We start from the raw sequence: 13414 nt of genomic DNA, 5'->3' as shown, positions 1-13414 counted from the left end.
GATTCTCTCTTTATCTTTAATTCTGGACATTTTTATTATGATATGTCTTGGTGTGGGCCTCTTTGACTTTATCTTGTTTGGGGCTCTCTGTGCTTCCTGTACCTGGATGTCTGTTTCCTTCCTTAGGTTAGGGAAGTTTTCATCTATTATTTCTTGAAATAGATTCTCTGCCCCTTTGTCTCACTCTTCTCCTTCCGGGACACCTATAACACGGATGTTAGTGCGCTTGATGTTGTCCCAGAGGTCCCTTAGACTGTCCTCACTCTTTTTAATTCTTTTCTCTTTTACCTGTTCAGCTTGGGTAATTTCTTCTAGTCTTTCTTCCAGCTTGCAGATCCGTTCTTCTGTATCCTCTACTCTGCTTTTGAGTCCCTCTAGTGAATTTTTCATTTCCAGTATTGTATTCTTCATTTCTGATTGCTTCTTTTTTATATCTTCCATTTCTTTTTTGACATTCTCACTGAATTCATCTATTCTTCTCCCCAGATCAGTGAGCATCCTTAACACTCTTTGTTTGAACTCTCTGTTGGGTAGGTTGCTCATTTCTGTTTCACTTAGTCCCTTTTCTGGGGTTTTGTCCTGTTCCCTTACGTGGAATGTATTCCTCTGCCTCCTCATTTTGCCTCTTTCCCTGTGCTTGTGTCTATGTATTAGGTAGGTCAGCTACGTCTCCTGCTCTTGGATAGGTGACCTTACGTAAGCGATGGCTTAGGAGGCCTGCAGTGTGCTTCCCTCAGTTCTCCATGTTCCAGGGGTGACCCCTATGTGGGCTACGTGTGTCCTTCTGTTGTGGCCTGGTTGCTCTCCCTGTAGGTGCTGAGGGTGGCCGAGTTATGCTCCTGGCCAGCTATTGTAATGCTCAGCTGCTTGTAGTTGTTGTGGGCCCTTCAGTCTCTTTATCAGGTGTGGGGAGCCCCAGCACAGTTGGCTGCAAGTTCTAATACCACATTTGTGTTGCAGTATTTCTTTTAAATGAGTAGGCCCCCAGCGTGGCAGGTTGTTAGGCTCAAGGCCTTACAATTGCTATAAGCCTCCAGCCTTTAGGTCTCTTGTCAGCTCTCTGAGGATTGCAGCTGGGTGGGGCTGGCCTCAGGCACGGGAGCACCCAATTGTTTCAGGCTTCGGAATGTGGGGCAAACCCCCTATGTGGGTCTTTGAGAAGCACAAGTCTTCTGCAGCTGACAAGCCCTGCCGCCCACAGGTCCACACACAGTCAACACAGTCCTGCCCCGTGTGCGTGCCCCGACCTCCTGAAGCAGACCCAGTCTCTCCACGGCAGGAGCCCCACACACTCCACCATTGCCCCACACTCTCCACCTGCTCCTTGTGCATGCCCTGCTCCACTGAATTGGGCTCAGCTGCCAGGCTGCAGAGAATCCAGTCACCAATCTATGCAGGCCCACAAGTTGCCTGAGGGCTTGTTGTTGGGGGGGGCCAGTCTCTAGGGTGGGCTGCCTGCCCTGGCTGAGCTGGATTAAATCAGTGCTCTAGCGGGTGGGGCAGACCCTGGGCTAGCAGGCCCCAGGGAGAACTCCAATGGCGTCTGTGTCAGCACACCCACACCAGGCCACAACAATGGCCACCGCCAATGTCCCAGTCCCTGGAGAGGTCTCACCTCTCACCGAGATGCACTCAGGGCCTATTAGGTGAGTCTGTTTTCACCACAGCACTGTGCACCTTTCTTTCTGGTGATTTTAGGTTGCTTTCTGAAACGGGTGAGTTTGCGCGTGGGCCCTTTAAGAGCCGGTTTTAATTTCTTTGTGAACCAGCTTTTCTGGGGATATTCCCCAATGTTTTAGCAGCAGGCAAAGTCAGATATTCTGCCACTCGCCTCGATTGTGCTAGGTCCACAAAATGCCCCCAGCGGGGGCGCTCCCCAGCTCCGGGCCCTGCGCCTCCAGGGAGGGCTGCAGACCTGTGCGCTGCTCCCGGGCAGCCATGTGGCGCTGCGGCTTGTGAAGGCGGCATTTTTCCTCTCCAGAAGGGAGTTTCTGCCTCTTCTACCTCAGTTAGGATTGTCCGTTGTTGCAGGAGTTCCTCTTATCCAGTTTTCAGTTCTCTCTCAGGGGTAATTTTTCCACGAGTAGTTGTAAATTGGCTGTGTCCGCGGGAGGAGGTGAGTTCAGAGTCTGCCTACACTGCCATCTTGACTTCCTCTCCAATAACACATTTAAATGTAAACATTTTTTCACTAATTTAAACATTCTCCTCAAAGAAATGATTGTTTCCAGGTTTGAAGCATGAAAGAGACAAGACATCATGCTGAGTCAGAAAGCATGGAAAGTTTCACATTAATAGGTGAGGTCCACAGGAAACAAGTTAGCTCTTAATGTCCAAAGTCATAAAAATTTGAAAATTAAAAATAAGGACTCTGGTTCCACTCAAGATGGAGTAAGTACATTCTACGCCATCTCTGCCTCAGATTATAACAAAAAACCCTAGACAAAATCCATAAAGGAACTACCAGAAGATTCTGAAAGGTAGATGTATTAGTTTTCTTTTGCTGGTGAAAAATATTATCACAAATTTAGTGGTTTAAAACAACACAAATATATTATCTTTATATATTATGTATAATATAAATAATTTTTATTGTATATAGTATAAATCTTATTATAGATATGTATATTTAATATAATATCTTATATTATCTTTGTAGAGGTCAGAAGCCTAAAATGGGTCTGCAGGGTCTGTGTTCCTTCTGGAGGCTCTAGAGGAGAATCTCTTTCCTTCCCTTTCCAGCTTCTAGAGGCTGCCTGCATTCCTTGGCTCATGGTCCCTTCCTCACATCACTGTGACTTCTGCTTCTGTCATCACATCGTCTCTGACACTGACTCTCCTGCCTCCGTCTTATAAGGGCCCTTATGATTACATTGGACCCATGCAGATAATCTAGGATAATCTCCCCAATGCAAAATCATCAACTTAATCAGGTTTACAAAGTCCCTTTTGCCATGTAAAGTAACATATTCACGGGTTCCAGGGATTTGCACACGGACATCTTTTTTGGGGGGCGGGAGGCATCATTTGCCTAGCATAGTGGATAAAGAGCAGAGAACTGGGTAAGGAGCCCAGGTCTTAAGGCATGACCTGGAAGTGAGTTTCCAAATTCCTAGGTTTTTTTTCTTTTTTTCCCTTCTATATATTCCAACTCAAACTCTGCGGTAGTCCGCAACCCAGGATTGAGAGAGGGCACAGACAGAGGGAGTTCTAGAAAAGCCTGCTCTCTCCAGTCATTTGAGGGGGGTGGAGGAAGGGGCAGGTCCTAGAGACAGAGCACTTGGGACTTTCTCTGCCCTCTGTCAGGCGAGAACCAGCAATGAAGTAGCATCAGGAAATCTCCAAATTTCTATTCTATTATATTTCCAAGTGCTTTTTTTAGGATTCCAGAATCAAATCAAGTGAAAACAATCCCAACAGATAGAGAATACCATTGAGTCTAATAGCAATGGTCTCAGAGGACCAACATACATTGTTGGGATTGCAGGAGTGGATAAAAATTGAGTTCTAAGAAGGCTCTTGGGAAATTAAAAACAAGAAAGAAAAGGAAAGATTCTTGAGACTGAAAACAAGGATCAATCATGGAAAATGCAGAAGGAAAGAATATGACTGGGGCCGGCCCCGTGGCTTAGAGGTTAAGTGCGTGCGCTCTGCTACTGGCGGCCCAGGTTCGGATCCCGGGCGCGCACCGACGCACTGCTTGTCCGGCCATGCTGAGGCGGCGTCCCACATACAGCAACTAGAAGGATGTGCACCTATGACATACAACTATCTACTGGGGCTTTGGGGAGAAAAAGGGGAAAAAAGGAGGGGGATTGGCAATAGACGTTAGCTCAGGGCTGGTCTTCCTCAGCAAAAAGAGGAGGATTGGCATGGATGTTAGCTCAGGGCTGATCTTCCTCACAAAAAAAAAAAAACACATTAAAAAAAAAGAATATGACTCATGAATTTCAGATACAGGCAGAAAATGAATATTTAACAATTACGCAGAAGATAAAATAGAATTAGGCAGCTGCTGGATGAAATGCTGGAAACAGAACCCCAGGTCAGCTAAAGCCTTCTGCCTATTTCCTGAAAATTTTTCAAGAAAAATTTTCAAGTAACCAACAACTGCACAACTTCAGGTTCCTTTCACAGAGCCATAAGTCAAGCCAGAGGAAATTCCTAAAACTGTTGAAACCAATTACCTGTTCCAGGAAGGAGCAACGCTTAAATGACTCAAAAGAAAATTTTAAAAGCATTTTGGAGGAACGCCTACCACCTCCTCAGTTCCCTTTTCTGATGCTCAACCCATCTCAGATATGCCAGCTGTGGTCCCCTGGCACCTAGAAGGCCAGAGAGAAAGGGGCACAGACCCCAGCCAATGTCATGGCTTGGGCAGTCCTAAATTCTCCCTGTGATTTCAGCTTAGTCCCAGAGTTGCACTTCTGTGGTCAGACTATGATGTCCAACTATACCATCTCTGATCCGGCCCAAGTCCCCCCAGATGCAAAGATTGGTTCCTTCACCACTTCCCACAAGGAACTCAGTCATCTCAAGCATTTTGTTAATTTGAATATAACCTTTTCAAGGTTGAAGAGCTTGCCAGGAGGAGTCATTAGTGAGAGTGCAAGGGTCTCCCTCATCTCCTCCCTCTCTTCCTCCCTCTCCTTTGCATCCCTGTGTGATCATCTCGTCTCCATCCTAAATAGATGATCTCCCCACCCTCCAGCTCCAAATTTTAATCTATTCATGTGTAACAGTCTTGTTCTCTCTCTCTCTCTCTCTCTCTCTCGCTCTCTCTCTCTCTCAGTAATTAAGATGTCTCAGTGACTACCACAAGCAGGCAAGACTTTCAAACAACTGTAGTACTCTTGATAAGAGGAATTTTTTTTTTTTTTTGGTGAAGAAGATTGGCCTTGAGCTAACATCTTGCCAATCTTCCTCTATTTTGCACGTGGGTTGCCGCCACAGTATGGCTTTGATGAGTGGTGTTGGTTCGTGCCTGGGATCCTAACGCATGAACCCTGGGCTGCTGAAGCAGAGCATGCTGAACTTAACCACTACACCACTGGGCCAGCCCCTGTTAAGAAGAATTTTGATGCCTAAAATTCTCTCTATCTCAGCCCATCGATCAAAGCAGTATCATTTCTGAACGTAAAGCAAATGTTCCCTACTACGGTTCTCACTATTTGCTGACATGGTGGATGACATTTAATTCCAATGCTTCTTGTCACCATTTTGACAGCTTACTTATCCCAATGAACTTTCTCACTTTCAATCTGGGCTTACAAACAAATTCCCATGGATCAGCAGAAGCAAAGGAAAAATTCATTATCAGGAAAGGAAATGTCTATAAAAATCATATTGGATTCAGATACCTTGGCTTTGGGCAAAGTGAGAGTTTCCGGTAATTCAGTGATTCTTTTCCTTGTCATAAAGTCTTGGTTTCAAAACATGATTTACTCTTATTTGAGTGTATATGAATATTTGATTGTGAAATGATGATTTCCTCCAAGTAAAATTAACTAAGTGTGCAAATATCTTTTTCAACTGGAGTCTGCTCTGTCATCTCCCATTATTTTGGCAATCCCCTTTAACATTCCCAACCAGTGTCCTTATATTTCAGTAGAAAACAATGGTATATACTAGAATGAGGGATGCCTAGGAGATATGGATGCGGCACATTTGTGGCCCCACTCAGGTCCTCCTGTCATGTTCCTAATTTATATTTCCCTTTAGTCTCACCTCTTAAAATTCCCATTCCAGCTAGATCTCATGTATATAATGAACTAATTCATATTGTCATAAATATCTTAAAAAGAGCTTAATGCTTTACAAGTCCCCCAAGATACTTCACATTTTAAAAAGAAATGTGTTATTAATGGTAGAATCTAAGGTGATGTGTTGAAAAGGCTGAGAAAATATTTTTTTGTAGGAAGGCCTTTAATGGCATCTCTAAAATCCCTCCATTTGGGTGACCTCCTTTTCCATCTTGTGATATCAGTCCTAGAGGCATTCCAATAAAAATATCATGAGACAACTGAATGAATTGTCTATGTGAATAAGGGATAGGTTAGAATGCAAATACACTTCTCCGCAGGATGATCCCTTTTAAGTTTGATTTCTATGCAGTTCAATAGAACTCCCATGGTGGTCCCACACAAAAAACACATAGAGACGAAATCCTGAAAAGTAATTGAATAGTAATTGTGTGTGCAAAGGAGTCTCCAATAGAAAATAAGAGTTTGTGGAGCAGAATTCAATCTCAGAAAAGTAATCCCACAGAGACTATCCAATCTATCATATGCCATCTAAGGTATAGACTGTTGATTGTTCCCTAATACCCATTCTTTCCCTCTTATAACTCCTGATTTTCAATCGGGCACATGGTCACTGGATAAAGACTACATATCCCAGCCTCCTGTTCAGCTAGGCTGGCCGTGTGACCAAGTTCTAGCCAATTAACTATAAATGTGATCTCATCAAGTGATCTTCTCCGAGGACCTTATTTAAGAGCAAGAGCTCACCTTTTCTCTTCCCCCTCCCCCCATACCCCCATCCCCCTTTCTTTCATCCTGCTGCTTAGCATGTTGATGTGATGGTTCTAGCTCCATCTTGGACCATTAGGATGAGGGCCATACCCCAGGGATGGCAGAAAGGAGAGCTGGAAGTAGCCTGGGCCTCTGAGGACTTTGTGGAGCAGAACCATTGCATGAGCACTGGAAGACCCACCTCCAGACTTCAAACTTCTATTGGGAGTTTCTGTTACAGTCAAACTAATCCCTACTGACACACCATCCTCTTTTTTTTTTTTTTTTTTTCTTAATCTAAAAATTTGACTCAACTTTTCATAGGAAAGAAGGACCTATGCAACATGCAGGCAAATTCGCAGGTTGGAAAGCTAATGTTATCACATATGTCATTACTGCAGTGTCACCCAGATGGTTTTTTAACATTCTTCTCTCTTATTATTTTATTATGATCTTTGATGCCTGGATAATTGGAGCATCAGAGGAAAGTGACAAGAATATAGCCAATGTAATAATTCATTAATTAAAAAAAATAATAGAGAGCAATCAGAAGCATGAGTTTAATCCTGGTTTTATCTGCACATTACTAAGCAGAACTCTTTTGGAAGCTGGGGAAAATGAGACGGCTACAAGGCACTAGAAATATCTGTAATCCTCTGTACCCTGTGAATGAGCAATTGAATGAATCCCAGAAGGTTTCATGACCTTTGTATTCCAATATAAGTTACAACTTTAAGGCTGAAATAAGACCCAAAGATTTTTTCATGAAGCAACTAACATGGTCATGCATGTTTTAGGAAGGAAAGAAGACCAAAAAGAGACTATTTTTGAGATTGCATTTTGTGGAAATCACCTTATAACAATAGCAGGCATGCATAGCTCCACAATCTGAAGGCTGATCATACTATGTCGGATATTTCTAGATAGTTATGTTTTGGAAGGTCAAGATAGGACCTCAAATAATGACAAATGTGAGGGAATGACATGCTTCTTCATTTGGTAGAAATATTATTCCTGTATTAAAAGGCCAATTTAGAAAAAAATAACCCCACAAACTTAACTAGCAGGACATTGGTTGTTCCCTAATAAGATGATACATCTTATTCGATGTCTAACTTTCTGTTGACACGTCATTTTGCAATCCCCTGTCAAATTTGCTATGATTTTGTTTAACATGTTGTGAAAAAACCTCATCCTCCTAGACCCTTGGTAGTTTCCCCAAAACAGTGTTCTCTATGTTGGCTGCACATTAGAATCACTGGGGAGCTTTAAAAAAGACTCAGCCCCAGGCCCACTCTCAGACGAATTGAGTAAGAACTTCTTGAGGGTTGGGCTGAGGCACTAGTGTTTTCCATATCACCCTAGGTGATTCTAATGTATAGCCTGGGTTGACATCCACTACCACAAAGGAGCCCACTCCATCTGTGTGACTAGAGCCAACTTACACCTTGCTTGAATTAAAATATACTGAAAATTAACCCTGTCATCTCTTCCCCCAAACATACCATATTTAGATTTTCCCCTCACATTCTCATGCCTGTTTCATTTTATTTTTTTATTTTTATTATTTTTTGCAGGGAAAGATTCACCCTGAGCTAACATCTCTTGCCAATCTTCCCCCCCACCTTTTTTTTTCCTCCCCAAAGCCCCAGTACATAGTTGTATAACCTAGTTGTAAGTAGTTCTAATTCTTCTATGTGAGCCGCCGCCACAGCATGGCAACTGACAGACAGGTGGTGTGGTTCTGCAACTGGAAAGCGAACCTGGACTGCCGATGCAGAGTGCACTGAACTTTAACCACTAGGCCATCAGGGCTGGCTCATGCCTGCTTCATTTTAGATAAAGGTATCAAGAAAAATAATTTCCCAAAATAGTTCCCTTTCACAGTTTTGCAGTTTCTGGTTTGGCTGCAGTCTTGTCTAAACAAAACTGGATTTGTCCTTGGCAGGAGAGAGGAGAGGTTAAAACAAAGTAAAGGGACAGCTGACTCTTGACCCAGACTGGAGATGAGAGAACTAATCAATACTCCGTCCTTCCCCTTCACCCACTCTCAACATCCACCTCCAAATATCCTCTGCCTCAGGTAAGGCTGCAAGCCTGTTGGTGTTTCCAGAACCATTTCTGTACAGAAACCCAAGTAAGAAATAGGGGCTGCATCTGTCATCTTCTGCTAGACCAAACTCTCACTAAAACATGAAAGAAAAATAACCTCTAACGTTGAGAACATCTTTGGATCATTCCTACTCATTGGGAGTCTTGTTATTTGAATAAAGTAGCCTCTTTCCTCTCTAAGCATCAAGGTGGTGGTTGTGGAAGGATTGGAGGATGTTAGATGTCCAAGCAGCTTCATTACTGATTGTTGAGTAATTCTGGATGAACTTCTAATCCTGATTCACCCAGAAATTATGAAGATAATTTGATTCAAATCCCAAATCTGCTCTACCATGTCTTTGCTACATGTTGAAATCAAAAGCTGGAAAAGGGCATCCGTAAAAGAGACAATGGTGCATAACAAATTCAAAAGTTACACCTGAGTGTCTGTTACGTGATATAAAATCAAATAATATAATTTTAATACTTTTCCTTCTCTTCAACCTAATCATGAATCAGAGGTTTTCAGTAACTCTCAGAGCAAGAAAAATTTCCATATTCAAAATGACACACTTGAAATGTTAGAAACGTTTAGACTGTTAAGTGATTAACTAAATGAGCACTATTTGCTTGTTAAATTGCATAATGTAAAATGAATGTTACTTTCAGATATTCAAATAAAAGACATAAAACACTGAACATAATTGCAGTCAACTTTTGATTATCTATACTCACAGAAAAGAAAAGGTGGCCTGAATAATTGGAAAGTTAGAACATGTTTCTGGAAGGGAAGACAAATGTCAATTCTTCTAAAAACAAAATATAAATGTCATTACAATCAGCATGAAAATGGAAAATTTTTAACAAGTGAAGTGATTTTAAAGCTCATATAGGAGAATAAATGTAAGAAAATAAAGCCAAGAAAAAATTAAAGAAAAATAATGAGGGGAGTAATTTATGTTTCCAGACATTAAAACTTGCTGTAAAACTTGCTATAGTATCTGCATAGGAAGAGACAAATAGATGATAGAAGAAAGAATGGAGAATTCAGAAATAGAGTCAAGTAAATATGGAAACAATGTACAACAAGGGTGGTATTTCAATTTATTTTTAAATGAGTTGTGTTAGTATAAATGACTTTCCATATGAAAAAGAAAACTTATAGCTCTACCTCATATCATATTTTTTTAATTCCAGATAAAGATTGCAGTTTTAAGTGTAAATATAAAATAATAAAAATATTAGAAGAAAAATTAAGACAATAAATGGATAACCTTAGAATGTGAGCATCCTTCCTAATTAAGACCCTAGTCCCACTAAAACCTACCATTATATCTCACCTGGATTACAGCAATAAACTTTTACCTAGTCTGCCTGCATCCACCCAAGTCCCTGTATAATACATTCCCCAAGCAGAGTGATCTTTAGAAAACGAAACCTGTACCACTGGACGTGACTGGACTTCCTATAGTTATGTCTTCCTTCCTCATCCTTAAAGTTGTTTACTTGTGTCTTTTCTCGTTTTTTGTTTTCTTGAACCAACTTTTGGTCTTTGTTGAGTTTTTTTAAATTATATCTTTATTTTCTGTTTTATTTATTTTTATTATTGCTTTCTTTACCCTTTTAAAAAGGTTTTACTGCTATATTTGGGGACTTGACTCTATTTTTAAGCTTTTCTTCTTTGCCAATGTAAATATTTAAGACTATAAATTTCCCTTATAGTACTGCTTAACTTGCAAGTTTTGATATGCAGTATTGTCATTATTATTGTTATATTTCCATCATGATTTTTTTTACTCATGATTATTTAGACGTGTTTTTGTTCATTTCCAGACATATGGCTTTTTCAAGACAGTTCTTATTGAAGTGTTACATAAATACCAAAAAGTACAGAAATCGTCAGTACAAACCTCGATGAATTTCCACAAAATGAGTTTAGCCATGTACTCACTCTCAGAACAAGATAGAACGTTATTAGTCCCAGACGCCCCCAGTATGTCCACTCCAAGTCATCACCTTCCTCAAAGGTAACTAACTATCCTTACTTCTATTACCATCAGTTTCGTCCATTTTTGGATTTTATATAAACAGAATCACACAATTTGCTCTGTTTTGTATCTAGTGTCTTTCATTCTTCCCCACAGTTGTGAGATTCATCCATTTTGTTGCATGGATATACAACTCTTGATGGACATTTGGGCTGTTTTCAGTGTTTGATTCTTATGAATAGTACTGTTATTAACATTTTGTAGGCATTTCTGTTGGGTGTATACCTAGGAATGGAATTATGTGTTATAGCTATGCCTAGGTTCAGCTTTAGTAGATACTAGCAATTTTCCAAGGTGGTTGTACCAAGCTACATCACCACCACCAGAGAATGAGAGTTTTTGGTACTTCACATCATTGCCAACACTTAGCATGGTGAGTTTTCCTAGTGCTAGGGTTTGGGGAGTACAGAGTGGCTTCTCATTGTGTCTTAAATTTGCATTTCCCTGAAGAACTAATGAGCTGAGCACCTTTTCATATGTTTATTGGCAACTCAGAGATCCTCTTTTATGAAGTACCTGTTCAACTCTTTTGCCTATTTTTTATTTATTTATTTATTTTGTGAAGAAGATCAGCCCTGTGCTAACATCTGCCAATCCTCCTCTTTTTGCTGAGGAAGACTGGCCCTGGGCTAACATCTGTGCCTCATCTTCCTCCACTTTATATGGGAGGCCGCCACAGCATGGCCTGACAAGCGCGTCAGTGCGCGCCTGGGATCTGAACCTGGGCCGCCAGCAGCGGAGCGCGCGCTTAACCACTACACCACGGGGCCAGCCCCTGCCCACTTTTTAAAATTGAGATGTTTGTATTTCACTGACTTGAAGTAGCTTTTAATAAACTGAATATCGGTCCTTCATTCAATATATGTATTGAAAATATTTCTCATATTATGTGCCTTGCCTTTTCACTCTCTTAATGCTATGTTTTCATGATCAAAAGTGTGTAGTTTTAATGAAGTCCAATTTATCAGTCTTTTCCATTGTGACTGTGATGTTTACAACACAACTAACAAAAGATGAGAGTTTGGAATATATAAAGAACTTTTACAAGTCTATAAGGAAGAAAAAATCAATTTAAATGTATGCAAAGGACATGAACAGGTATTTCACAAGAAAGGAAAAAGGAATGGGTAATCATCATATGAAAAGATGTTCAAACTCATTAGTAATCAGGCCATGGAAAAGGGATACTATTTTATACCTGTCAGATTGGCAAAAATTAAGAAGTGTTTGGTCAAGATATGGAGCAACAAAACTAATACACTGGCAGTGAGGGGTGAAAATTAGAACAACAACTTTGGAATACAGTATAGTATTACCTTATAAAATTCAAGATAATCCTTGTCATTCAGCTTTTTTCCTCCCAGGTATCTATCCTAGAGAAACTCATGCACATATGTGCATGGAAATTGGATAGCAGTACTATAAAAATGTAGAAATGACAAATGTCCACTGATAGTAAAATAGATAAACAAATCATAGCATATACACACAATGGAACAATATACAGCAACAAAAATTTAAATAATATATATCAACTTGGATGAATCTCAAAATTATATTGTTAAGTATAAAAATCAATTCTCAGAAGTCTACATGCAGTTTGAAACTACATAAATGTCAAAATCATACAAATTTGACAATATATTGTTTGGGAATACATATATATTCAGAAATATGATAACAAAATTATTATCACAAGGGAATGATAATAAAATTCAAAATAATGATTACCTTTCATGTGAAGGAATACAATTAGGAAGGTGCCCACAGCGGTCCTGAGAAGTTTTGGTAGTATTCTAGTTCTTGAGCAGGATGAAGGAGTACACAGGCGTTTCTTTTAGTCCTATTTTTATATTATATAAATGTTACATCTATTCTATATAAGACTATTTCATCATAAAAGATTTTTTAATATTATGTAGCCATCAAAGTGATATTTTTGGAAGAGTGAAATATCATGAAAATACCAAGATCTCCATATATGCTTTTGTATGCATAGCATATCTCTGGGAGGATATACGAGAAAGTGGTAACAATAGTTGTTATAGAAACTTATTATCTGGAAGGGCTCCATTTGCCCCTCTAGACCCACTTTTCATCCTTCTCCATCCTCTTCTACACCCCAAACTCTTTAAAGTTCCCCTGCTCTATACCTCCAGGCGAGTTCAGGCAATTGGAGGCACCAGGGAGAAGGGTGGGATTTAGGTATTTACTCTCCAAGCTGCGTCCTGCCTGGTGACCAGGATTGTCTATGTGCCCCTCTAAGAAAGGCCACAGCACCTGTTACCTTGCCCTCTGTATTAGTCAGGGTTCTCCAGGGAAACAGCCAATAGGATGTGTGTGTGTGTGTGTGTGTGTGTGTGTGTGTGTGTGTGTGTGTGTCTGAGAGAGAGAGAGAGAGAAGAAGAGAAAGAGAGAGAGATTTACTATAAGCAATTGGCTCACGTGATTATGGAGGTTGAGAAGTCCCAAGATATGCAGGGTTAGTCAGCAAGCTGGAAACCCAGGAGAGCTGACGTATCCTTCCAGGCCGAGTCTGAAGGCCTGAGAACCAGGAGAGCCAATGATCTAAGTTCCAGTCCAAAAGCTGACAGGCTCAAGACCCAAGAAGAGCAGATGTTTCAGACTGAGTCTAAGGCCAGAAAAGACCATTATCCCAGCTCAGCAGTCAGGCAGGTGGAGTTCCCTCTTACTCAGTCCTTTTGTTCTATTCAAGTCTTCAATGGATTGGATGAGGCCCACACCCATTAGGGAGGGCAATCT

At 40.7% G+C, this 13414-nt stretch overlaps 1 long non-coding RNA gene across 2 annotated transcripts in view; it reads right to left on the bottom strand.

Annotated features, from left to right (window-relative positions):
• The window catches only part of LOC147912009 (uncharacterized), a 32038-nt gene extending 18744 nt beyond the window's left edge, over nt 1–13294 (bottom strand). For both annotated transcript variants that reach the window (XR_015550749.1, XR_015550748.1), the window contains exons 1-2: nt 13097–13294; nt 12383–12494 (exon numbers count right to left, since the gene is read on the bottom strand). This is a non-coding gene — a long non-coding RNA (uncharacterized LOC147912009). The remainder of the gene's footprint in view (nt 1–12382; nt 12495–13096) is intronic.
• Nucleotides 13295–13414: the final 120 nt, after the last annotated feature.

Source organism: Ceratotherium simum, chromosome X (assembly GCF_057802395.1).
Source record: "Ceratotherium simum simum isolate JZ-2026a chromosome X, ASM5780239v1, whole genome shotgun sequence".
Taxonomy (NCBI): Eukaryota; Metazoa; Chordata; class Mammalia; order Perissodactyla; family Rhinocerotidae; genus Ceratotherium; species Ceratotherium simum.
The sequence above is the reverse complement of the archived record's forward strand: the minus strand, read 5'-3'. Positions and strand labels throughout refer to the sequence as shown.